This window comes from Pan troglodytes, chromosome 9 (genome assembly GCF_028858775.2).
Source record: "Pan troglodytes isolate AG18354 chromosome 9, NHGRI_mPanTro3-v2.0_pri, whole genome shotgun sequence".
Taxonomy (NCBI): Eukaryota; Metazoa; Chordata; class Mammalia; order Primates; family Hominidae; genus Pan; species Pan troglodytes.
This window is the reverse complement of record NC_072407.2, coordinates 84,148,337-84,174,860: the sequence shown is the minus strand read 5'-3', so window position 1 is coordinate 84,174,860 and position 26,524 is coordinate 84,148,337. Positions and strand designations below refer to the sequence as shown.

The following is a 26,524-nucleotide window of genomic DNA, read 5'->3' as shown; positions in this document are numbered from 1 at the left end:
CTGCATTCAGCTTCCCAAAGTGCTGTGATTACAGCCATGAGCCACGAGGCACCATGCCTGGCCTTCTTCTTAACTCTTAGGCTTTTAATGGACCTGTGTCTTGGAGTCTTGGCCTTCACAATTGTTTCTGCCTCTCTGCAATACATAAATTTATCCCTTCCCCAACCCTTTCTTTGGCTCCAGCATTTTCTGTCTACCTCTTTGAAAGCCTGTTCATTGCTGACTATTTTGTTTTTTCTTACATGAAACAAACAGAGTGTAAGGGCTGTAGTGGGGAGGAATTCCATTTCCTTAGGTGGAAACGGTTTCTTATTGGTATAGGAGAAAAAAAAGACACTTTAATATAGTACTTTCATTTAGAGGTATGCCTTTGTTATACAGGAAGGTCTGGGTGTGCTCAAAATGGGGACTTTTCCTGTTTCCTGCACAGTTTATAGCTCTAGCTTCTGCTTCCTCAGGTAAGCAGATCTCAGGTGCCTTATCTTTCCGGGTGCATCTTTCTCTCTGAATTTTGCTACAGTGGTTTGCCATGTGGATTCAGTTCTTGTGATGACTCTTTACAGTTTTTGAGCATTTTTATGACTGTGAGGATAGCATCTATTATTAACAATAACCCAGTGAGATAAGGAGAACATTGATTATTAAGGAGAGGAGCTCAGTACATGCGAATTATAAGTGAGTTTGCTGTCTCACGAAAGCTCAGAAAGGATATGCGACTTGTCAAAGGTCATATATACAATTCTCTTTAGGATTCTAGCTGCCAACTTAGATGATGCTAAATGACCCTGGATGGACTAGATAAGAATTTTTGTCTGCTGAATTTTCTCATGAAAAATCAGTATACTTAGGATTTACTACCCTCTCTCCATAGACATTCTATTTGACTAATCTCAAGACAGCTAAACCCTTTGATGGCACTCTTTATAAGGAAAAAATGTAACAATACACTAGAAACAAGGAGATGAAAATAATATGTATGATCCTTGGTTTTCAAAGACAAACTTTGACATGACCAAGCTAATTAGGTTCAAATAAATGATCTTATATCTAGCTAGCTGACCATCTCAAATGAAGTGCTCCTTCTATCAATGCCTCTTCTGTTTGGATGAAATTTTTTATATGTAAAGGAAATATCTGGCTTCATTTTTTCTCTCCCTTTATTATCTTTACTTCTCTAACTTGTAAAACATTTTTCCTGATTTTTGTAGGAGTTAGGTGGCAGTGGAACCTTGACAAGAATGCAGTCTCTACTATAGTAAGACATAATAGAAAGTCCTTTCAGTGAATCCTGAAAACAGGACTTGCTGAATTCTGCTGACTGTACTGTAGAAATGTTGTCTTCTGTTCTGAGGTGGATAAAACTGCTAATTCACCTCTGAGATAGAGAATAATGAGATATTTGAACTGGCACCGATCTCAGAGATTACAGTGTCTAACCCCTTGATTTAACAGATAAGGAAACTGAGGTTTGGAGAGTCTTGGTAACTGGATTAACCAAATAAGTGAGAGCTAGAGCTACAAGTAGATATTCAGAATAAATTACTGAGTGCTTACTATGTGTGAGGCATTATACTAGGCACTAGGCTTAGAGAATTCAATATGGAACTGATGTCTGTCCCTGGAAGCTCAGGTTCTAGTAGGGAGCTGAAAAAAGTAAATTGCTGTTTACCATGCAATGTCCAGTATGCTGCAAAATTCAGGGAGTCAGAAAGAAATTTGAAATATGATAATTCAGCTAAGAGTTATTTAAAAACTGTAAAGTTTAGTAAAATTTGAAGGATTATTTTTATTGCCGTACTTATTAATTAACACAAACCCATATATACATACTGCGGATCTACACATCCACACACACACAGTCTCTCACAATAACTGTACCTTATCTAACACAGGAGCAGATAGAGGGAGAAGGTGATTCAATACAATTGCATATTTTTCTTTACTGCATTTAGATCTCTGTATTAGGTTAATTCTAAAATACACTCACGATTAAAAGGGCTCTTTTGCAAATATTCTTCTCTCCTCTTAAATAAATTAATAAATAGCTAATTCTCCTTTATTGAAAATCTGCCTTCTATTTACTCAGCTTAATTAAATTTTATCATATTTCTGTGTGCTTTCTAAAGAATGACTTAGAAATTAGTAATATTTTAGTAATAAAAGTTATTCTAGGGATAAGGAATGAATCAAGTTATGTGGCTGGCTAACGAATCTAGATTTAATCTCTTCAGTGTAGGCTTTAGATGTAGCCATGGTGACAAGAAAGTTTCTGCTGAAACAGTGACTTAAGAAAGTGGCAAAATCTTTAGCAAAATAGGAGCCTATCAAAGTATGGAAGGACAAAAAGACTATGAGAGAGGTACAAGGAATGGTTAAAGAAACAAATTGCTTATTTCAAGGCATGTCATGCTTTATAAAACAGTGGCTTTTATTGTGTGCCTATTAAGCAGCCATATTATACAGTTATAGATTCATTCTTTAATATGTCTTGCAGATATGGTTATAGAGAAAAGAGCAAAAACTTTCATTCAGAAGGGCAAGGGCAAGCGTTTATTTTGTTCTAATGCTTTCCATACACGATCTCACCTGAGTTTAGAAGGTAGGCATTATCATCTTCAGTTTACAGATAAGAAAACTAAGCCTTAGAGAAATTAGGTAGCTTGCCCAAGGTCACAAAGATTATGAGTAGCGCTGGAATTCAAATTCAGATTTATTCAAAGCCAAGGTCTTCTGTTGCTCACTCTACTTTTTTTGAGGGTAAACAAAATGATAAATCTCATCATAAGATTAGGTGATTCACTTAATTAACGTTTTAAGTGAACACATCACTTTTCCACAGATAACTATGTTATTGTCAATGAAGAGCTTGGACATTTCGTGACAAATATTAGTATTCATCTAACACAATTGGGAAAACCAATCTTTTTATGAAAAACAGTGTTCTAACTCACATAGATGATTGTTCAGAAATAGATAAGGCATTTTAAGGTTTTCAACATATTATTCTTATTAAAGTAATAAATCTAGTGTCTTTTTTCTTTGACTTCTAGAAAAATAAAGAAAAACTTTGTTTTACTAGCTTTCATTATCTCTCTCTCTTTATGTTGTACTGATGCAACGTGACTTTATGAAGAGACTAAATCATGACAGCAACAGAAATATCCTGACTTTGATTATAGCTTGCTTTTTCAGCCAACCTCAGGATTCTCACTCATTTATAGAAAAGCCTTGGTGTGTCACAAGAAACACATTGAATGTAGAATTGGAAGACCCAAGTCCTAGTCTCAATTATGTCATTTCTAGTCCTATTTCTTGAAAAATTATTTTTTTTCCTGTTTCTGAACCTCACTGCCCTCATGTAAAAACAGAAAGGACCAAGGTTCCATTATTTCTGAAGTGTGTTTTGATTTGGATATCTTAAGATGAGAAGAAAGCTGAATGAAGGAGATCAATTGGGTACATTTATGGAAACAAACAAACAAAGAAATGCTTTTTCCTATGGTCTGCTTAGGCATATTAAAAAAGAAAAGATACATGATATAAGGCCAAAACAAAACAGACAACAATAAAAACAAAATTTCCAAACAGATTGGATATAGGGAGTGTAGATTGGGCGATGTTATAATGAAGAATTAGGCCAAAGGTAACAAGTATACAATTGTTGTTATATCTATTTTAACAGCTAATTATACTATGACTTCATAAAAATAAGTTTCCAGATAGACTTGGCAGATGTGTCTGTGAGTGTTTGTGTTTGCATGCCCACATAGATTACTGGCCTCTTTCTTCTGGCCACCTTCTAACTTCAGAGGCACAAAAAATATTGGAAGATTGTATGTACACACATACACACACACACACACACACACATTTGATCAACTCGTCATCAGTATTTAGATCTATAGTGCCAACTGCTAATGTAGGAATCTCTGTCCAAACCTTGGAGCACTCAGTTCTCCTTGTGCACATTTTCACTTCTTCAACACCCAGCAAAAGCCATCCATGAAGTGATATTTCTACTAGTTTTCAGGATAAAAACTAGCCATAGCACAGCGGGCCCTTCAAAGTTGAATGCACTCATTCTCATCTTAGCCTCCTCTTCTCCACTAGGCAGTTTTAAGGTTATGAAATATTTGGCATCAATTTTATTTACCTTTCTAAAGCTTGTGACTGCATTACTAATGATCCTTGTATTAACTATGGTTTGGTCAGGAAGCCATTCTAGTTATTTAGAAGGGAAGGATGCTTAATAAAAGGAAATAGAGCCTTACATAACTGATGTAAGATGGGTAGAGGGCAAAGATCAGACAGGCTATTCTCAGGAAATCTATAATTTCAGGAAACAGAAACTCCCCTTGACTGCAGCACCAAGGGGAATCTCAATGACAAACCCTGCAGTTCCCATCTATCAATGCCCACATGCCAGTCCATAGCCCTCACAAGAGAATAAAGATTTCTCCTTTCCTTGACCTTCTAGATCTGTCCAAAGCACCTCTCATGGGTGACATAATTGGAATATCAACAAGAGGGTTTGGGAAATGTAGTTTACAGATTGTATGCCTCTGAATACAGAAGAAAGCTTAGAAGTATAGAGATAACACTATAAATCAACATTTTCCAGCATACTCCTGTTATGAGACCCATCTTATCTCACTTTTCTCCTTGAAACTCTTTATTTGTTCCTAAAAAGATAGTAGTGATGAGCATGTATCTTACCATTTCATGAGATTACAAATTCTCACAGGAAAAGGCCAAGTCTACCTCTATTTCCTGTACTGGCATCAGGCCCCTCTCCTCACGACATCTCAAATCATTGACCCTAAAATGAAGAGTTTGGCCAGAAGATCTCTTAGGTATTACTTCTAGTAAAAAACATTTTGCAAAACTATGATTTATGATTTTCATTGCATTTTTTTTGGTGCTTGTACCAGAACCTCACATTATAAATGTTGAATAAAGGCATACCTGAATAGCTTAATTTAAAATATCTCATAATATTAGAGTAAACATTAAACATATAAACAATAATGTATGGCCAATACAGCTCTTCAGCATTTGTATATATTTCATTATTGTAAGATTTTATGTAACAACTGCATTCCTAATTAATTAACTAACAGCGAGAAAAGACTAAGCCAAATTTGAGTATCTTGAATTTAGCACAACTGTGCTTTGGCTCAATTTAACTGAGTCCTCAGCTTAATCTTGCTTATTTATTTTTACTGCTTTTCAAATATGTTATGTATTTGAGCATTTTCTTTATTGCAAATAATTATAATTAGACGTATCTCTTATATTCTGTTAAAATTTTAAATTAAAAAATTATCCACGACAATCTACTTACAAATTTACGCACATGGCTTTGACACGAAGGGTGGAAGGGATGAGGGGTGGAGTAAGGAAGAAAAATGACAATAATGCAACGACAGAAGAAAGACAATCCAGAAAAAGAGGAAAAAGAAAGGAAGGGAAGGGAAAAGGAGAAGAAGAGATAAAAGGAGAGGAGAATGGTTAAGGAGAAAGAAGCATTCTTTGGGAGAGAGGTGTAAGTCTAACCTGAAGGCAAAGATGAAAAGATCTACATACTTGCAAGTCTCAATCAGTTTCTGCTGCCACTGCAAGTTCCCCATAAATATGGGCATGAAGCAGGGTGCAGGGTGCAATTTCTTCTGGATGGAAGAAATTGAGCACCTACTAAAGGTTTCTGTGCCACTAATATTCCCTTAAATTTGTTCCTTGTCTTGTTAAAACAAATACAGTAACAAGAGAAGGAATAAAAGATAAGTGTGCTTTCCACTAAAAAGGTAAGTGAAAAATTGGGAACATCTTATCTGTGTCAGAGGCTGTTTCTCTTGTCTGTAACTATCTACTCTGTCTTCATTTGCTACTAATGGACGGGGGCAAGTCAAACCCTGAAGCCATTTTAATATTGCCACCAGATTCGACTGAACTGGAATAAAGAGATGTTTTACACAAGTTTGGCCTTAAATCCTAGTCCAATAAAATATTTTAAAAAATCACTGCTTTTATATTTATTGTCCTCATTTATACCCAGATATGCTATCTGATCAATTTATTATATATGGTTATTCAGTGAATATCTGGTAATGCAGTTCAAGTAATAATAACAGAGCAATATAAAATAACATCATATTTCCCCTTCTCTGAAAATTTAATAATAATTTCCCTCTCTTAACCATCAATTTGATACCTACAGATAAAATATTATTTTTCAGAGTGAACTCCTCCTCCCGCCCCATTTTTCAAACAGGGAAAACATTAAGATTTTGTCCTAATTTGAATACCAATCAATTCATACCAATTGTCAAGGCTGGAGCCTACCAGCTGGGAACTTTGACTTTACCCAGAAATTTATCCCATCAGAGAAAGTTGTGACAGGTGCGACTAAATTTCCAATATCTTCGGAAAAAAAACACCTACTCATACTGTCCTGCTTTCTGTCTCCAGAGAGGCATCTGAAATAATTCAGTTTTCTTTCTACCAGAAATATAATAGGCACAGGGAGAAAGACCAATATGTTTAACTGTATCTTAGATGACTTTTATCATTGATATGAAAGTGGTATACGTAAACTTGAAAAAAAAAAAAACCTTCTTCCAAAGTACACGCAGTAAACTACCCACTGAAATGTAGTACTTTCAACTTCTGATGTTGGACAGTTAAGTAGGTGGGGTAAGCCCATGACAGCCTATCTCTGTAGAAGCCATAAGAGACCCGAAGACTCTGAGAAGTTAACAATAGAATCCAGATTGAGGAAGAAAGCCAAAACTGGAAGAATGACCCATTATGGATGTGAGCTCCCTTATTTTTATAAAACTCTCCCTCTGGGCTTTGACTGATTGATGGCCCACCTGTGAAAAAACATGACAGCAGGAGGGTCAGTAGATTCTCTCAGAGTATGAACCAACACAAGATCAGGCTCAAACCTAAGCTATTCATGTGCAAAAAAGACCCAAAGAAGCCCAAGAAATCATTGAGAATTGAAATAAGATATAAAAAACTTCTCAATGCCAAGATTAAACCCTGAGAACCTCATGTGTGGCTACAAAGCCACATAGCAAAAGTTTTAAAAACCAAACTGCAATTGGAACCACCACCCACAGAAAATTAGATAGACCTTGTGTTATAAACTTAAGTGGGTTGGTTGTTTGCTACAGCAAAATAATAAACACTTTCCATAGTATATTAATAGGACCCAGTGTCTTACAACATATTATTCAAAAGGTCCGGGTTACCACTTATCATTCTCCACGCAGAAAGAGCAAGGAAGATGGAACCAATCCTCAAGGGAAGAGGTAATTATCCTTGAGATAATACAAGTGAAAGACTTATCAGACAAATACTTGAAAGCAGATATTTTTACCATGCTTAATGAGATAGAAGAAATGAATATTGAAATGAATACAAACAGAAGCTTTCAACCAAGAAAGAAAAACCACAAAGGTATCAAATAGGAATTTTAGAACTGAAAAGTAAAATACCTGAAGAAAAATAATTTACTTCTTGGGCTTAATAACATAATGGAGATGACAGAGAAAATGAATTAGTTAATGTGGAGATAAGTCAATAAAAGTGATCCAGTTTGAAAAGCAGAGAGCACAAGAATAGAAAAAACAAAAATCCTGAATATGGTTTCCACAGTCTGTGAGATATTGTCAAGCTATCTAAGATTTTTGCTACTAAAATTTTAGCAGAAGAAATGAATAACATAGTGAATAAAAATGTTTGAAGAAATAATGGCTAAACAAGTATCATATTTGTTGAAAGACATGAATTTGCAGATTTACAAAGTTCAACAATAGAAAAACAGGTAAACTCAAGGAAATTCATGCCAATAGAAATCATAACCAAACTGCTGAAAATGCAAAAAAAGAAAAAAAAGAAAGAAACCAGATAAAATTGATTTATTATTTATAGGAAAACAACTTGGATGAGTATTGCTTTCACATGAGAAACCATGAAGGTGATAAGACCTTGGAACTATATCTTTAAAATACCATAGGAAAGAAAAGTCGACCCACAATTCTATGTGTAGCCAAAATATTCTTCTGGAGTGGTGGAGAAATGATGATATACTTGGATGAAGAATACAAATATATTTCGTCACCAACAGACAAGTGCAAAGAGAAATGTTAAATTATGTTTTTCAGACTGAAAAGAAGTTACATCAGAAACTTGTAATGGCAGGAATAAAAACAATTGTAAATAAGTAAATATAGGACACAATTTTTCTCCTTTTATGTTTTTAAAAATGTTTGACTTTTTAAAGCAAAAAAAGTTATTTTCTGGGACTTTGAATATATGTAGAAGTAATAAATGACAACTAAGGGATAAAGTGGGAAAGAACAAGGTCCTGTACGTTTGTAGGGCTCCTGTTTTACTAAGAGTGATAAAATATTAACTCTAAAAAGACAGTGAATAATTAGCTATGTATATTTTAATCTTTAGAGACCACTGCAAATAATACAAAATTATGTAGTCCAAAAATCAACAGATAAATTAAAATGAAATGCTAAAATATATTTAAATAATACAAAACGAGACAGATAAGGGGAATAAGAATAATATGAAACTGATTGGATAAATAGAAAATAAATAATAAAATAGCCAGCCTAAATCTGAGCATATTTATTATTAAATAAAATATAAGTGGTCTAGATTTAAGCACACTTCGTGTGTGTGTGTGTGTGTGTGTGTGTAATATATTGACATATATTACATATATACATATATATGTTATTAGGTATCCCCTGGCCATGCATTGGAAACCTGGAAGTAAATGTAAGAGCACGGAGAATATCCCAAGAGACTTACTCTATTATTGGCTCAGTGAGTGAACGAAGGAACACCAAAGCTCAGGCGAGGTTTGGAATATATCCACTCTTTTCTCTTATTTTCTCCATTCTTTCGTGCTGTGTTGGTGATTGCAACTGATGGCAGTGAGAGACTGAAAGAGAAAAAATTTGTGGAAGGAAAACCTTTCCCTGTCAATTTTACAGAAATGTGTTTCCAAGATGGTGAATCCAACCTCTATTCTGTTTTGCTTTAGTTTTTTCTCTCTCTCTTTGTTATTCCACTTGGATGTGGGAGCCATTGTAGAAGTACATGGCAGAGTGAGATAAGCAAAACTCAAGCATTCTAGATAAAGAGTGAGAAGAAAACTGCTCAAAAAAGATTGAGGAAAATGCAGCAAGGGAAAAACTCAAGAAAACAACTCCCTTATTTATAAATGCCTTAGTGCTCTAGCTGCATATATGTGGATCTGATTCTACACAGCATATCAAAGACTTTGAAAACTGAATGAACAGAGTGACCATTACAGGACAGATCTGAGTAGTCTGCAAAAGCTTTCGAAAGTGAGCTGCCCACAGGAAGTGAGATTTAACCTCTTGCCTGAATCTAACCAGGTTGATTGTCTGCTAAACAAAAATATAATCCTCCATAGAAATTAAATAAAACCCAGACTTAAAACAAAATAATCCAAATATTTAGGATATAATCCAAAATCATTCAGTATAAAAGACAAAGAAAAATGTCAATTTCATGGGAAAATACAATTAACAGATGCCAAAACAAAGATGTTATTGATGTTGAAAATATCTGATAAAATTTTGGTTACTATACAAATGTTTCACTAAGCAATCATGAACACTGTTGAAACAAGTGGGAATATAATAAGTCTTAACAAAGAAATAAAATATGTAAGAAAGAACCAAATGGAAATTCTAGGAGGAAAAAAAACAGTAAATACATACACACACAAACACACACCTCAGTAGTGGAATGGAGATGGCAGAGAAAGCAGAAAACTGGTGAATTGAACATAGATCAACAAGAATTTTAAAATCTTAAACAGAAAGAAAAAACAATATTTCGGGAATAAATGTTAAACAAAGACATTCGCAGAAAACTAAGAGCATTTATTGCTAAGCAGGCCTGTTCTAAAAGAATTGCTAATGGAATTTCTTTAAAAAAGAAGGCAGAAAATACTAAAAAGAAACTTAGAACATCAGGAATGAAGGGAGGGCAACAGAAATGGAAAAAAATATGGATAATAGAATAATTCTTTTTCCTTTATGTTTTTTAAAATACATGTTACTGTTAAAAGCAAAAAAGCGTATATGTGTATGTCTGATAAAATTTTCTATGCATATAAATGTAATATGTAAGACAACTACATAGCATAAAGAGGAGTGACCTATACAGTAGTAAGGATTTTATAGTCCACTTAAAATGTTCACAATTGATTCTAAGTAGACAATGAAATGTTAAACATGTATATATCAATTTTGAAGTCAACCACTGAAACAATTTACAACCAGATAGAGTAGCAAAAAAATAAAGTAAATTAAAATGGAATACAAAATAGAAGCCTTTAATCACTAAATGTCTTTAAATTCAGCCATTATTTTTCCTGGCTTCTTATCTTTGTCAAGTGGATAAAACCGTGGAAAGAGTTTCTGAGTAATCTGAGAACTTAGTTCTCAGCATTTAATTTTATACTTGAGGAAACTGACAGAAAGGTCCAACATTTCAAGGTCACATAGCGATTTAGTGTTGGGGTTGGGTCTTCTGATTGGTAACCTGTTCTTTGCTTCTTATCGTTCTGCTTAGAGGATGTTTTATATAACCAATGGTCCAAAGAGCTTGTTTTTATTTTATTATTTCCTATGTCATACCATTTTATGCTGCTAAAACATAATACCTGGGATTGAGTAATTTATAAAGAACAGAGATTCATTTCTTACAGTTCTGGAGGCTAGGAAATTCAAGGTTGAGGGTCCTACATCTGATCCAGGTCTTCTCATTGCCTCATTCCATGGCGGAAGGTGGAAAGGCAAGAAAGAGAGAGAGCGATTGAGAGAAATACAAATGCACTTTCACAATAGCTGACTAGTATCGCTCCAGTGAATACAGCATTATTCACTGAAGACAGAACTCTCATGATTTAATTATAGGTCTTAAAGGCCCTAGTTCTCAACAGTGTTGCACTGGGGGATTAAGTTTCCAACACATGAGTGTTGGGGGACACATTCAAACCAGAGCATTTCCTGATCCAGCACCCTGAGCATGAGTCTTTATGCCACTTTCTGGATTCCTTGCCCATTCGTGTAGGAGACTGAGGGTGCTTTTAAGTGAGTTTCACCAAACGAGGATTTCCAAAAGGTAACGAGGAAAGGGTAATTTCTCAGTGGAAGAATGCACACACAATAAAAGCTGGTATCAAATGTGAATTAGGTCTACTCAAACTGGCTGATAAAAAAATCAAAGATGAAAGGTAAAAGAGGATAAAATTCTATTCTGATTTCACAAAATGATACAGTTTTTAGAGCTGAAACTGGAGAGACAACATTCTCAATTCCATAGTTAAGAAAATAAAGTCCCAAAGGAAAGTCAATGGCATTGTGTGTTTCTTCAATTCTTATGTAATAACCGACATTTTATTTTAAGAAATATACAAATGTGTTCTACTTGCCATGGATTAATAAATATTTGCAAATTCAGGGGACTCATCATTTTTTTCTCTTGATTTTATCTTATACTTTATTTATTTTTATTTTTATTTTTTTACTTTAAGATTTAGGGTACATGTGCACAACGTGCAGGTTAGTTACCTGTGTACACATGTGCCATGCTGGTGTGCTGCACCCAGTAACTCCTCATTTAACATTAGGTATATCTCCTAATGCTATCCCTCCCCGCTCCCCCTACCCCACAACAGGCCTCGGTGTGTGATGTTTCCCTTCCTGTGTCCATGTGTTCTCACTGTTCAATTCCCACCTATGAGTGAGAACATTTGGTTTTTTGTCCTTGTGATAGTTTGCTGAGAATGATGGTTCCCAGCTTCAACCATGTACCTACAAAGGACATGAACTCATCATTTTTTGTGGCTGCATAGTATTCCATGGTGTATATGTGCCGCATTTTCTTAATCCAGTCTATCATTGTTGGACATTTGGGTTGGTTCCAAGTCTTTGCTATTGTCAATAGTGCCGCAGTAAACATACGTGTGCATGTGTCTTTATAGCAGCATGATTTATAATCCTTTGGGTATATACCCAGTAATGGGATTGCTGGGTCAAATGGTATTTCTAGTTCTAGATCCCTGAGGAATTGCCACACTGACTTCCACAATGGTTGAACTAGTTTACAGTCCCACCAACAGTGTAAAAGTGTTCCCATTTCCCCACATCCTCTCCAGCACCTGTTGTTTCCTGACTTTTTAATGATCGCCATTCTAACTGGTATGAGATGGTATCTCATTGTGGTTTTGATTTGCATTTCTCTGATGGCCAGCGATGATGAGCATTTTCTCATGTGTCTTTTGGCTGCATAAAATGTCTTCTTTTGAGAAGTGTCTGGTCATATCTTTCGCCCACTTTTTGATGGGGTTGTTTGTTTTTTTCTTGTAAATTTGTTTGAGTTCGTTGTAGATTCTGTATATTAGCCCTTTGTCAGATGAGTAGATTGCAAAAATTTTCTCCCATTCTGTAGGTTGCCTGTTTACTACGATGGTAGTTTCTTTTGCTGTGCAGAAGCTCTTTAGTTTAATTAGATCCCATTTGTCAATTTTGGCTTTTGTTGCCATTGCTTTTGGTGTTTTAGACATGAAGTCCTTGCCCATGCCTATGTCCTGAATGGTATTGCCTGGGTTTTCTTCTAGAGTTTTTATGGTTTTAGGTCTAACATTTAAGTATTGAATCCATCTTGAATTAATTTTTGTATAAGGTGTAAGGAAGGGATCCAGTTTCAGCTTTCTACATATGGCTAGCCAGTTTTCCCAGCACCATTTATTAAATAGGGAATCCTTTCCCCATTGCTTGTTTTTCTCAGGTTTGTCAAAGATCAGATAGTTGTAGATAGGCAGCATTATTTCTGAGGGCTCTGTTCTGTTCCATTGGTCTGTATCTCTGTTTTGGTACCAGTACCATGCTGTTTCGGTTACTGTAGCCTTGTAGTACAGTTTGAAGTCAGGTAGTGTGATGCCTCCAGGTTTGTTCTTTTGGCTTAGGATTGACTTGGCAATGCGGGCTCTTTTTTGGTTCCATATGAACTTTAAAGTAGTTTTCTCCAATTCTGTGAAGAAAGTCATTAGTAGCTTGATGGGGATGGCATTGAATGTATAAATTACCTTGGGCAGTATGGCCATTTTCACGACATTGATTCTTCATACCCATGAGCATGGAATGTTCTTCCATTTGTTTGTATCCTCTTTTATTTCCTTGAGCAGTGGTTTGTAGTTCTCCTTGAAGAGGTCCTTCACATCCCTTGTAAGTTGGATTCCTAGGTATTTTATTCTCTTTGTGAATGGGAACTCACTCATGATTTGGCTCTCTGTTTGTCTGTTATTGGTGTATAAGAAGGCTTGTGATTTTTGCACATTGATTTTGTATCCTGAGACTTTGCTGAAGTTGCCTATCAGCTTAAGGAGATTTTGGGCTGAGACAATGGGGTTTTCTAGATATACAAACATGTCATCTGCAAACAGGGACAATTTGACTTCCTCTTTTCCTTATTGAATACCATTTATTTCCTTCTCCTGCCTGATTGCCCTGGGCCGAACTTCCAACACTATGTTGAATAGGTGTGGTGAGAGAAGGCATCCCTGTCTTGTGCCAGTTTTCAAAGGGAATGCTTCCAGTTTTTGCCCATACAGTATGATATTGGCTGTGGGTTTGTCATAAATAGCTCTTATAATTTTGAGATACGTCCCATCAATACCTAATTTATTGAGAATTTTTAGCATGAAGGGTTGTTGAATTTTGTCAAAGGCCTTTCTTTTCTGCATCTATTGAGATAATCATGTGGTTTTTGTTGTTGGTTCTGTTTATATGCTGGATTATGTTTATTGATTTGCATATGTTGAACCAGCCTTGCATCCCAGGGATGAAGCCCACTTGATCATGGTGGATAAGGTTTTTGATGTGCTGCTGGATTTGGTTTGCCAGTATTTTATTGAGGATTTTTGCATCAATGTTCATCAGGGATATTGGTCTAAAATTCTCTTTTTTGGTTGTGTCTCTGCCAGGCTTTGGTATCAGGATGATGCTGGCCTCATAAAATGAGTTAGAGAGGATTCCCTCTTTTTCTGTTAATTGGAATAGTTTCAGAAGGAATGGTACCAGATCCTCCTTGTACCTCTGGTAGAATTCGGCTATGAATACATCTGGTCCCGGACTTTTTTTGGTTGGTAAGCTATTAATTATTGCCTCAATTTCAGAGCCTGTTATTGGTCTATTCAGAGATTCAACTTCTTCCTGGTTTAGTCCTGGGAGGGTGTATGTGCTGAGGGATTTATCCACTTCTTCTAGATTTTCTAGTTTATTTGCATAGAGGTGTTTATAGTATTCTCTGGTGGTAGTTTGTATTTCTGTGGGATCGGTCATGATATCCCCTTTATCATTTTTTACTGTGTCTATTTGATTCTTCTCTCTTTTCTTCTTTGTTAATCTTGCTAGCAGTCTATCAATTTTGTTGATCCTTTCAAAAAACCAGCTCCTGGATTCATTGATTTTTTGAAGGGTTTTTTGTGTCTCTCTGTCCTTCAGTTCTGCTCTGATCTTATTTATTTCTTGCCTTCTGCTAGCTTTTGAATGTGTTTGCTCTTGCTTCTCTAGTTCTTTTAATTGTGATGTTAGGGTGTCAATTTTAGATCTTTCCTGCTTTCTCTTGTGGGCATTTAGTCCTATAAATTTCCCTCTACACACTGCTTTGAATGTGTCCCAGAGATTCTGGTATGTTATGTCTTTATTCTCATTGGTTTCAAAGAACATCTTTATTTCTGTCTTCATTTCATTATGTTCCCAGTAGTCATTCAGGAGCAGGTTGTTCAGTTTCCATGTAGTTGAGCAGTTTTGATTGAGTTTCTTAATCCTGAGTTCTAGTTTGATTGCACTGTGGTCTGAGAGACAGTTTTTTATAACTTCTGTTCTTTTACATTTGCTGAGGAGTGCTTTACTTTCAACTATGTGGTCAATTTTGGAATAGGTGTGGTGTGGTGCTGAGAAGAATGTATATTCTGTTGACTTGGGGTGGAGAGTTCTGTAGATGTCTATTAGGTCCACTTGGTGCAGAGCTGAGTTCAATTCCTGGATATCCTTGGTAACTTTCTGTCTCGCTGATCTAATGTTGACAGTGGGGTATTAAAGTCTCCCATTATTATTGTGTGGGAGTCTAAGTCTCTTTCTAGGTCTCTAAGGACGTGCTTTATGAATCTGGGTGCTCCTGTATTGGGTGCATATATACTTAGGATAGTTAGCTCTTCTTGTTGAATTGATCCCTTTACCATTATGTAGTGGTCTTCTTTGTGTCTTTTGATCTTCGTTGGTTTAAAGTCTGTTTCATCAGAGACTAGGATTGCAACCCCTGTCATTTTTGTTTTCTATTTGCTTGGTAGATCTTGATCCTCCATGCTTTTATTTTGAGCCTGTGTGTGTCTCTGCATGTGAGATGGGTTTCCTGAATACAGCACAGTGATGGGTCTTGACTCTTTATTCAGTTTGCCAGTCTGTGTCTTTTAATTGGAGCATTTAGCCCATTTACATTTGAGGTTAATATTGTTATGTGTGAATTTGGTCCTGTCATTATGAAGTTAGCTGGTTCTTCTGCTCATTAGTTGTTGCAGTTTCTTCCTAGCCTCGATGGTCTTTACAATTTGGCATGTTTTTGCAGTGGCTGGTACCGGTTGTTCCTTTCCATGTTTAGTGCTTCCTTCAGGAGCTCTTTTAGGGCAGGCCTGGTGGTGACAAAATCTCTCAGCATTTGCTTGTGTGTAAAGGATTTTATTTCTCCTTCATTTATGAAGCTTAGTTTGGCTGGATATGAAATTCTGGGTTGAAAATTCTTTTCTTTAAGAAGTTGAATATTGGCCCCCACTCTCTTCTGGCTTGTAGCATTTCTGCAGAGAGATCCGCTGTTAGTCTGATGGGCTTCCCTTTGAGGGTGACCCGACATGTCTCTCTGGCTGCCCTTAACATTTTTTCCTTCATTTCAACTTTGGTGAATCTGACAATTATGTGTCTTGGAGTTGCTCTTCTCGAGGAGTATTTTTGTGGCGTCCTCTGTATTTCCTGAATTTGAATGTTGGCCTGCCTTGCTAGATTGGGGAATTTCTCCTGGATAATATCCTGTAGAGTGTTTTCCAACTTGGTTCCATTCTCCCCATCACTTTCAGGTACACCAATCAGACGTAGATTTGGTCTTTTCACATAGTCCCATATTTCTTGGAGGCTTTGTTCGTTTCTTTTTATTCTTTTTTCTCTAAACTTCTCTTCACACTTCATTTCATTCATTTGATCTTCCATCACTGATACCCTTTCTTCCAGTTGATTGAATGGGCTACTGAGGCTTGTGCATTCGTCACGTCATTCTCATGCCATGGTTTTTAGCTCCATCAGGTCCTTTAAGGACTTCTCTGCATTGGTTATTCTAGTTAGCCATTGTTCTAATCTTTTTTCAAGGTTTTTAACTTCTTTGCCATGGGTTCGAACTTCCTCCTTTAGCTCGGTGTAGTTTGATCATCTGAAGCGTTCTTCTCTCAACTCATCAAAGTCATTCTCCGTCCAGCTTTGTTCCGTTGCTGGTGAGGAGCTGCATTCCTCTGAAGGAGGAGAGGCGCTCTGATTTTTAGAGTTTCCAGTTTTTCTGCTCTGTTTTTTCCCCGTCTTTGTGGTTTTATCTACCTTTGGTCTTTGATGATGGTGACGTACAGATGAGGTTTTGGTGTGGATGTCCTTTCTGTTTGTTAGTTTTCCTTCTAACAGTCAGGACCCTCAGCTGCAGGTCTGTCGGAGTTTGCTGGAGGTCCACTCCAGACCCTGTTTTGCCTGGGTATCAGCAGCGGAGGCTGCAGAAGAGCGGATATTGGTGAACAGCAAATGTTGCTGCCTGATCATTCATCTGGAAGTTTTGTCTCAGAGGAGTACCCGGCCGTGTGAGGTGTCAGTCTGCCCCTACTGGGGGGTGCCTCCCTATTAGGCTACTCAGGGGTCAGAGACCCACTTGAGGAGGCAGTCTGTTAGTTCTCAGATCTCCAGCTGCGTGCTGGGAGAACCACTACTCTCTTCAAAGTTGTCAGATAGGGACATTTAAGTCTGCAGAGGAGTCTGCTGCCTTTTGTTTGGCAATTTCCTGCCCCCAGAGGTGGAGTGTACCGAGGCCGGCAGGCAGGCCTCCTTGAGCTGCCGTGGGCTCCACTCAGTTCGAGCTTCCAGGCCGCTTTGTTTACCTACTCAAGCCTGGGCAATGGCAGGCGCCCCTCCCCCAGCCTCGCTGCCACCTTGCAGTTTGATCTCAGACTGCTGTGCTAGCAATGAGCGAGGCTTCGTGGGAATAGGACCCTCCAAGCCAGGCATGGGATGTAATCTCCTGGTGTGCCATTTGCTAAGACAGTTGGAAAAGCACAGTATTAGGGTGGGAGTGGCGCGATTTTCTAGGTGTCGTCTGTCACCCCTTTCTTTGACTAGGAAAGGGAATTCCCTTACCCCTTGCTCTTCCGGATGAGGCAATGCCTCGCCCTGCTTCGGCTCATGCTTGGCGCACTGCACCCACTGTCCTGCACCCACTTTCCGACACTGCCCAGTGAGATGAACCCGGTACCTCAGTTGGAAATGCAGAAATCACCCACCTTCTGCGTCGCTCCTGCTGGGAGCTGTAGACTGGAGCTGTTCCTATTTGGCCATCTTCGATTTTATCTTATACTTTAAAGTTACATATAATGCTTAGTTTTGTGGTCTGCCTAATCTTTTCGGTAAAATGTACAATAGGAATTAATTTTTTAATTTTTCTTCTTTATCACAGCTTTCATTAAAGGCAATGTGTGTGCCTACACATACACACACGCACATATATATACACAGATATATCTGTTAAAATATCAAGTAACATTAGTATGCAAAAGAACACACAAAACACCTTACATGGAGATATCGTTAGCTACTATGATTTTATTTTGATAAATAATGAAACAGGTTTGGAGTACTGACATAACACCCTGGCAACAAAATTTTAATTGCAGTTTTCACTTGAGGTTAAATTTTCAGAGGCACATCATTAATCACATCCAATAGAATTGTTTTCTAGGAGTTAAAAAAGTAAAGTAACCAAATGCAACTTGACTAGATACCAAAAAAATCAATGAATTATGATAGTTTCAGAAATACTTTTGTGAGAGTATTCGACGTTGGAGTAAGCAAGCAATGACAAATTTACTGAATTATAAACATACGGGTGAAGTCAACATCAGATATCTATTGTAAACAAGGATGTAAACATAGGATGGTTCTAACTTTAATTCAACTCATTCTTTACTAGGAATATGTGAAATCCTTTGTTAGGGCGGTTAAGGACATTATAAATAAGTATTTTTAAAATACTTTCCTCATCTAGTTTTGGGGCCTTGTGAAGAGGTTGATCAGTTTTCCTTCGTGAGTAGTTGTTTAGGTTCATACTCTAAACACTTCCTGTATCCAGGATCTCACAATTCAAGGTCACTGTGCACCAGCCTAAATCTCCCTGGAGCCAGGCACCAGACAACTAGAAACAGCAGGAGACTGCAAAATTGTTCTAACTATCCAAACTACAGGGAGTCTGTGAAACCTAGCTAAGCCCATTCCAATTGCCATATATAAGGTGTCCTCTATGTCTCTGGGTTGGTAAGACCCTGTCCCCAGGTACAACCTCCTTGTGTAGCACTGGCTGGCAGCCTTCTCTTGTTGGAGCTCTAAGTAAAACAGAGTTCTATCTATTCAAGCACCATTGTTTTGTATCCTACCAGGCAGAGGTGGAACATAAGTCAACTTAGAGTTACCTGCATGGCAATGTTTACATGATGTTTTTTTCTTTAATAGACAAGAACTGTAGCATTTTGTTTCTTGATTCAATTTAAAGTAAGAAGACTTGTAGTTCAAAAAGTTTATGCACTAGACATTCAAGTAACTCTCATAACTGAGTTCTTTGTTCCTAATTGTTCTTAGAGGTATTTGGAGAAAGATCTAATATATTCACAAGTAAGAAAATTATCTAAAGCTGGTTTTTAAAATGCAAGAGAGAATGATATTGCTATTTGAATGGGACATGGCCATTGGCTGTGGGCTCAGACCTCCAACTGTGTACTTTATTCTAGTACTCAACAGACAGGAATATTTAATTAGGAGATAATCTTGTCAAGGCCTTTTGCTCTTAGTTTCAAATTGATAACTTTGACAGCACTTTTGTCTACTCTGGACAAAAATGTATTGTCTTCTATGTTTTACTGTCAAATATGAACTATAATGGCATCATATTCAATAGTTATAATGAATGTCAAGATTAATTTGAGTTTGGAATGGTAATAATCCATTCTCTCAATATTTTCTTCTCTAGGAAATATAATTGCAGACAAAGGATATATTATCTGTGAAATTGCCTTTGAATTCAGAATAAAATGAGAAACATTCCCAAATTGTTTACCTTTTTAAAAATTCATACTCACTAATGACAAGCAAATGACCAGGCTATAGGATGAATTTCTTTCATTAATTTTGTAGTTATCTTTAATTAAAGAACAAAATTATATTAGTAAATATTTTACAATATTTTAGAATTAATCTGTTTTTTCACTTTTTAAAACAAATTTTTGTGGGTATAGAGCAGGTGTATATATTTATGGGGTTATGAGACACGTAAGTATTCCATGGCTACTGTCTGGGAATGTATTAACAGGAATAGCTGATATTTATCAAACCCATTTTAAGTCAGATATTGTGTTATATCACTGAATTCTCACAATTACTTTTTAGGTAGATATTCTTATTTAGTCTTTCTTTGTGTATTGAGAAATTGAGGCATGGAAGATTTTGGTAATATAAGATTACAAAGATAAAAAGTATTGTAAGGAAGTTTTGAGTCCATATTATCTGATTTCAGAGTCCATCATTTCATCACTGTAAAAGTATTAGACATTCACAAATAATTAGATATCCTCATCCAGAGCACAGAATTGCATTTACTTGACCCATTTAAATTAGGCATGCCATGTAACTTGCTTCAGCCGAGGAAATATAAGCAGCTATAATGTGTCATTTCAGGGTGAAAACGTCAACTGGGTGAGTGCTTTGCGGCATGCCTGTTTCATTTTCACAGTGATCTTGAAAACAGAGCTTAAAATTAAGCTTCTTTCGACTGGAGCATTTCAGTGACTACAGTGGCTCATGATAGATAGGTAGCAGGAGTGAGTGATCAGGTTTTGTTGCAGTAAGCCTCTGAAATTATAAAGTTGCTTGTTACCTCTATATAGACTGCTCTATCTTGGCCTACAAAACAGCTCTGCAACATAGTTCTGTTACAATAAGAAAAGCTACTAGGAGAAATACCTAGGAAATCTGGCCCAAGAAAAAGTTAAAGTGCCTGTTAAAATGGAAAAAAAAAAAAGAGGGGGCAAAATATTGAAAAGGTATGAAAGAGAAATGATAAGGTAATTGCAAATGAAATAAACTGTTAAACTCTAGTGTACATAGTAAAGTTACTGGGAGATGTAATGAAGTCAAGTGACTAGAGCAGGCAGCTGATGAGGATACATTGTCTATAGATTCCTAGAAGGTGATTGAGAGACTATAATTGTATGGGATGAATCTGAAAGAATTTAATAGCCAGCTTTGATACTGGCTTTATGTTAAACATGTAACTTTTTCCTGTGCAGAAAAATAATTAGAATTTAGAAGTGTAGTTCATGGGCTTATGAATAAAGTATACTTCAAATATTTTAAACTTCTGTATGGCATTTATGACATTAACCAAACTAGTATTTGATGTATGTATTCATATGCATTTATATATTTATCTAAAATTTTGAAATGTAACCATGTAAAAATTGCTTATTGTAAACTTCAGATATTCCCAGAAGTTCTAGTGAAGAAAGATTTGAATATTGTGACCTGATGTTTCATGAAATTTATTACCTGGAGAATTCATATGAGAAATACATTTAAGTGTCACCAAGTTTAACAGGAAAATGTGCCTGAAGAAGGAATATTAACAGATAAATACATTATATGTTTGGGCATCAGATTGGGTTAATATTGCAAGATGATTATTGAGAAATCATTGGGAACATGTCACAATGAATACACTTTTGTTATTAAGACATCCTTCTTAATGGGTGGCTTAAACAAGACAGCTGATAGATTTGCCCTAGGAAACATTGAGAATTGTGAAGGAATGTAGAACAAAAAGAGAAGAGTAGAACTTAATTTTGGTTCTAACTGGAGCACACCTTAAAAAAACAAAAATATTTTCATAAAACTTCCCAAATTTAGAAAAATAAAAGTGTTCCAGAAACAAATAAGAAATATGACAGAAAGGGCATCAGTGGGTGACCATAATTACTCCTATATGCATAACTGGGAGTATAATCTGTTTAACTGTGAGGATAACTCTGCTAAACTCACCATCATAGGTGAAATGGTTGTGGTTAGGATGTTAGGTCAATGAAACAGGATGGTTTTGAGAAATATATTTGAGGTAAACTCAACATAACATGGTGTTCAATTAGAAGAAATTAATATTCAAGCTTGAGAATTCTATCATTACTTCAAAGTTTGTGACATGGGATATGCTGTGTGGCATTAACTGCAATCAAAAATGTATGATCAGCAGTTGGTTTTAAGGAAGATAATACATTTAGTTTGGGATGTGGTGCTTTTTAGTGCCTGTAACACGTGTTTCATTTGCTTGTTTGTTTTTATTTGTGAGTTGAATAATTGAGTCTGAAACTCAGAATCACTGTGTGGGCTGAGATTTTCCTGCATTAGCATTCAGTAGATTGTTAAAGAATGGGGAGGAAGTTGAGGAGAGCATGAAGAATGAGAACAGTGAACCATGGACAGAATTCTGGAAACAGTCAACATTTAAGTGATGGGGGAAAATGAGGAAGGCAACTAACAGAAAGGTGGGCCATAAATCTCCAAAGAGTTGAGACTGTGAAGAATAAAATGCTAAACAATACCAATTAGAAGTCCAACAAGATTAGAACTGAATTGTAACCACTAGAGTTGCAATTGTATTACTTATATGCTTGTTCATAACAATTTACTCCAGGATGTAGTCACATAAAACAATGACCATTTATTATCTCACAGTTTCTGTGGATGGATAATCTACATGTGGCTTAGCCTGATTCTTCTATGTCAAGGTCTTTAGTAAGGTCCAGTGAAGTTCTCATTTTGCTAGGATTATGTTCTCTTCCAAAGGTTCAACTGAGAAAGAGGATTCTACTTCCAAGCTCATGCATGTGGTTGTTGGCATTTGTTGTGTTTTTGCCTCATATGCCTCTTCACAAAGATGCCTTATGACATAGAAAAATGGAAAGATGGAAGCTATATTCCTTTTATAAGTTGATCTCATAAGTGACATACAATCAACAATCCCACATAAGTCAATAGGTCCACCTCCCTCCCTGTTCCCTTCTTTAGCAGGAGGACATTACATTAAGACATGAATACCAGAATGTCAGGGTCATTGAAGTTCATCTTAAAGACTAGCCCCTGTACTCCATATGATTTGTATCTCTCTCACTTTGAAACAAAAATGTACTCACTCCTTCCTAATGGCACCATTATAGAAGCAGCTCAAGGTCCAGAATCCCTAAAGGTCCATGTAGGGATAAGGCTCCTCAGATACAGTTCCTTGAGCACAGCTCTTCAAATGCAGTTTATCTCAAACTGTAGATCTGTGAAACTAAAGAGACAAATGATCAGTCCCTCACCCTTGCACATCCCACATGTAATAGTAGAGGAGACACTGAATAATCACTAAAGACATTCCTGCTCAAAAAGAGAAAATTGAAAGGAGTTGCTGGCTCAAAGCGATTTAAATATTCAGCCATGCAAATGTTGGAAGAGCCTTGATTAGGTCACAAGGCCTCAGAATAATTCTCTATGTTTCTTTCCTCTATCTTCTGGGTCCTTTGATTAATATTCTACCTTTGCTTGTGAAATTCTCACCTGAATGCATCAGTGGTACTCAGCAACAGCTGCCTACTTCCAAAGTCCTTATAAACACTATTTTCCCTCACCTTTAAGTGCAATTTTATGGTTCATAAAGCGTAGCATGTCCTTCACCAGTATTTCATTCCAGTTCACCTGAGATAAAAATCTCAATGTTGGCACATCTAGAACATGTCAGGACTTATCAATACTCTCCTTACCCCCAACGATGGAGCCTCATTGCTATCCAGCCAGTGAATAATCTAATTTGATGTTCTCTTCTTCAGAGTCTGCATCCTAATACCAAAGGTTCCTAAACTGGATTACTTACAGGCAGAATCTGAGATGGTTTTCTTGTGCAAGTAATTGATTAAGGGAGTGTTCTCTGTAGAACTCTTAAAGGGAGATGAGGTAGGGGGAAACAAAACAATGTAGTCTAAATTGTGGTGCAATAAGTACACCACAGAATAGTGTGTTTGTTTGTTTTTGTGTTATGTTATACTTAGAGAAAAAGAAGAAAAGAATTTTTTTTCGTATCCATACCTGATCAATCACTGGTTATGGGTTGAGGGTTGTGAGGCATAACTTTCCAGGCACATCAAGCAAGACATTAACTGGATCATGTTTAGTTCAAGGATAGTACTCTGGAGAACTTGCAGGTGTGAGCTGAAACTTCTTCAGTTGCAGGTGTGCAAATACTGTGGAACACCAACAATAGTTATCTACCACATGACCCAAAACTTCTTAATAATGGAGTTTTAAAATTTTAATAAATTCTTATTTTTTCCCACTGAAACAATTTTCTTTTGAATATAACTGTAATTTTTGTATAGTTATATATTATTTGAAGTAGGTGCAGTACTATATCCTTTATTATTTGTCCTGAGATATATAACTTTTTCTTCTAATATATACAATGGAAATTTATAAGTTATTGTTTTTAAATATAAAACCTCAAAAATCTAAAGCATATATATTTCAGTTTGGAGAAAATATACTTCTCTAATTTTTATATTGATAGTTTTATTTGCTACCATAAATCCAAGTTCAGAAAATTTACTTAACATATATTTTAAATCAGCGGTTTAGGAAGAGAACATCAGAGGGAAATCATTTTGGAGGTATCTGGTCACTCAAAACCATCTTTCCTTGACAAGACCATGAAGGAATCAAGAAAAGACTGGCAGGCTTAAAAAGAATCTGCCTGAGATTAATTCAAATTCTGTCATATAATTTTCAACTTTATTATTGTTAAAGCTGTAATGTTCAGTGTATTGTAATATAGTAGTCCATGTGTAGATATTAAAAGAAGAGGCTTACAAAAATCAGATTGCAGTTTCATGGTCTCTACTAAGCACATTGAGTTGTGGGACAGAGTTTAATTCTAGCAAGAAACTAACGCCCAGCATGCTTGGTGAGGTATGTGAAAGGATGTGTATCACACTCTAACAAAATAATGATGGTTTTAGAAACCTTATCCATATACTAAGAGAGAAAGAATTGCTCCACACTTGTGTCTTTAGTACTCAGAGTGGTACATGGCACACAAAACCTTTACCTTAAGCAAATGAATAGAGAGAACTTGGATCTCCCAAGTTTCATGGGTCACTATGTCTACAGCAGCAGAAGAAATTCCAGACCCTCTTTCAACTTCCCTGTACCTCTTAAATGCCTCATTCTCTGGGCAAGGAAGGAGCAGTAGTAGGAACCAACATTTTTTTCAGTGCAGGGTCTGAGAAAGGCATGATGCTCCATTCTTCATATATGCAATTTCATTTAGTTTTAGAACAATCCTGTAAGATAAATGCAGTAGTTTCTATTACAAATGTAAAGAGCTGAATACCAGAAATACAAAGTGGATATAAGAGTAGATCTCCATTACCCTATATATTATCCATATCATATACTGATGCATGATTTTCTTAGGTTATTTTAGGAATCTGTTATGGGAAAGGGGGTGAAACGCAGATGATGTCATTCTCACAATAACTAAGACTTCTTACATAAGAGTCAAGATAAATACTTATACTAAAAGTCATGCTAAGACAAGTAGGAAAATAAAAAATCTCTATTTACATGAATGTATTCTCTCTCTCTCTCTCTCTCTCTCTCTCACACACACACACACACACACAGTTTCAAACTCAGATTTCCCAGCCAAGGAAATAGGTTCTGGCACATGGCCAGTGCTTAAAAGAATTTATACAGCACAAAAAACATGTCTTGGGCAATAGGCCAACCTACATTTTAATGCATTCTGATTTCCTCTCTAAAGAATCAGTGTTGGTAGGTGGTGTACTGAATTATGTGCTCCAAGCATATGCTTGTGTTTCCTGCACCCACTGATGCGGGGAGATATAGGGAGAAGAAAAACAAGATGCTTCAGGAAGAGAGTTACATAACATTGGCAAAATGACCTAAGAATCGTGATGAGCATAATTTTTGTAAATGATAAACAACTGTTTGGGAATTGTGAATATGATACCCATGAGAGTAGTACTAGGTTCAGATGACATAAAATTGCCCAGAAAATTCAGTAAGATCTGGTGTTACATGAAATAATCCTGGCTAAGTTTCTATCTTTCAGAGAGACTGTATAACCAATCTTCTCTCTATTAATATGTATATTAGAATCTTGCCTCTAGTATTCAAGAAGTGCGCTTCAGTGTATAGTGATATGTATTAGCTATATGCTGCATGAATATTATATGTCTGTCTATCTATCTATCTGTCTATCTATCTATCTATCTATTTACCTACCTATCATGGATATACTAATAGTGACTGAATCTTCCCTGGGAATGAAGAAATGATTACAATTTATTCATTTTATGTATTATGCCTGTGTTCATCCAATGAACTACAAGATAGTCAATTCTGGTTTGAATCCCTAGTTTCTCTGTGAAGAGCTAAGAATTCTTAACAAGGGGTGAGTAGGAAGGAAGTCTTTGTGCAGAGTGCATTCTATTGCTTTTTCGGGTCACCTTGTGCCTTCTTGTTCTGTGAAGTGAACGCTGGAATGTCATTTTTTCTTTGTTTGTTTCAAGGTCCTTAGTTCCATCTTCACCTATGTACTTTATCTGTCAGCAGTTGCCACTAAGAAGAAAACAGATCTCATTGGGTTTCAAAGATAAACATTTTTTTTCCTCATACATCTCATGGTCAGTTGGAGCAGATCAGTAGACTTATCGTTAGTTTGTTAGGGTTTTTAATGCATAAATATCTCCCCCCAATATGAAATCTCCCTCTTGTTAATAGAAATAGCTGCATGATTTTGTAGCTCTCCGTCTTTTTCTTATCCACATACTTGTGTCTGTATTCTTTCTTTCTCATACTTTTTTTTTCATTTTTAAAATGGGTTTTATTGCAATATAATTCACATACCATGCAATTCACCCAAAGGGTACAATTCAGTGGTTTTCAGTGTACTCATAGATGTGCAGTTATCACAACAGTCAACTTTAGAACATTTTCATAACACCCAGAGGGAGCCCCGTAATCATACTTTCTCTTTTGCTGCATAATAAGCATGAATAACAATT

General features: G+C 36.3%; 1 long non-coding RNA gene across 3 annotated transcripts in view; it reads left to right on the top strand.

The window, feature by feature from the left end:
* Positions 1-26,524, top strand: part of LOC107967178 (uncharacterized) — a 616,055-nt gene that overhangs the window by 572,553 nt on the left and 16,978 nt on the right. The window lies entirely within an intron of this gene.